Raw genomic sequence first — 1,488 nt, 5'->3', positions numbered from 1 at the left:
GATATGCAGATGACACCACACTTATGGCAGAAAGTGAAGAGGAACTAAAGAGCCTCTTGATGAAAGTGAAAGAGGAGAATGAAAAAGCTGGCTTAAAACTCAACATTCAAAAAACTAAGGTCATGGCATCCAGTCCCACTACTTCATGGCAAATAGATGGGGAAAAAATGGAAACAGTGACAGACTTTATTTTCTTGGGCTCTAAAATCACTGCAGATGGTGACTGCAGCCATGAAATTAAAAGACACTTGCTCCTTAGAAGAAAAGCTATGACAAACCTAGACAGCATATTAAAAAGCAGAGACATTACTTTGCTGACAAAAGTCCATATAGTCAAAGCTATGGTTTTTCCAGTAGTCATGTACAGATGTGAAAGCTGGACCATAAAGAAGGCTGAGCACCGAAGAATGATGCTTTCAAACTGTGGTGCTGGAGAAGACTCTTGAGAGTCCCTTGGACAGCAAGGAGATCAAACCAGTCAATCCTAAAGGAAATCAACCTTGAATATTCATTGGAAGGACTGATGCTGAAGCTGAAGCTCCAATATTTTGGCCACCTGATGCGAAGAGCAGACTCATTGGAAAAGACCCTGATGCCCAGAAAGACTGAGGGCAGGAAGAGAAAGAGGTGATAGAGGATAAGATGTTTGGGTGGCATCATTGACTCAATTGATATGAGTTTGAGCAAACTCCAGGAGATGGTGAAGGACAGGGAAGCATGGCATGCTGCAGTCCATGGGATCAGCAAAGAGTTGGACATGACTGAATGACTGAAAAACAACAACCTCTAACAATTATGTCTATTGTTCTATTCTGTGATGTATATGAAGTGAAGTGAAGTGAAGTGAAGTGAAGTCGCTCAGTCATGTCCGACTCTTTGCAGCCCCATGGACTGTAGCCTACCAGGCTCCTCCATCCATGGAATTTTCCAGGCAAGAGTACTGAGTGGGTTGCCGATTTCCTTCTCCAGGGGATCTTCCCAACCCAGGGATCGAACCTGGGTCTCCCGCATTGCAGGCAGATGCTTTACCATCTGAGCCACCAGGGAATAGATGTGGCTATATCTTTGTTTATTTTAGTTGGAGTTTTCTGTACTTCTTGGAAGTGTATGTAAGTATTTTTCATTTCAAACTTGTCAAGTTTCAATCATCATTTTTTCAAATATTCTTCCTGGTTCCTTCTCGAAATTCTCTCCTCTCCTTGTATCCCCACTATGCATTCGTTGTTGTTCAATCACTCAGTCGTGTCCAACTGTGATCCTGTAGACTGCAGCATGCCAGGCTTCCCTGTCCCTCACCATCTCCCGGAGTTTGCTCAAACTCATGTCCATTGAGTTGGTGATGCCATCCAACCATCTCATCCTCTGTTGCCCCCTTCTCCTCTTGCCCTCAATCTTTCCCAGCATCAGGGTCTTTTCCAATGAATCAGCTCTTCACATCAGGTGGCCAAAGTATTGGAGCTTCAGCTTCAGCATCAGTCCTTCCTCTAC

At 44.0% G+C, this 1,488-nt stretch overlaps 1 non-coding gene across 1 annotated transcript; it reads right to left on the bottom strand.

Moving 5' to 3' along the window:
• Positions 1 to 975: 975 nt before the first annotated feature.
• TRNAC-GCA (transfer RNA cysteine (anticodon GCA)) lies at positions 976 to 1,047 on the bottom strand. Its single transcript has one exon. It is a non-coding gene; the product is annotated as a tRNA-Cys (tRNA).
• Between the last annotated feature and the right edge of the window lie 441 nt (positions 1,048 to 1,488).

The sequence above is a fragment of the Odocoileus virginianus genome, unplaced genomic scaffold (genome assembly GCF_023699985.2).
Source record: "Odocoileus virginianus isolate 20LAN1187 ecotype Illinois unplaced genomic scaffold, Ovbor_1.2 Unplaced_Contig_61, whole genome shotgun sequence".
In the NCBI taxonomy this organism is placed as follows: Eukaryota; Metazoa; Chordata; class Mammalia; order Artiodactyla; family Cervidae; genus Odocoileus; species Odocoileus virginianus.
Note: the sequence above shows the minus strand (reverse complement) of the source record. Positions and strands in the feature narration are given on the sequence as shown.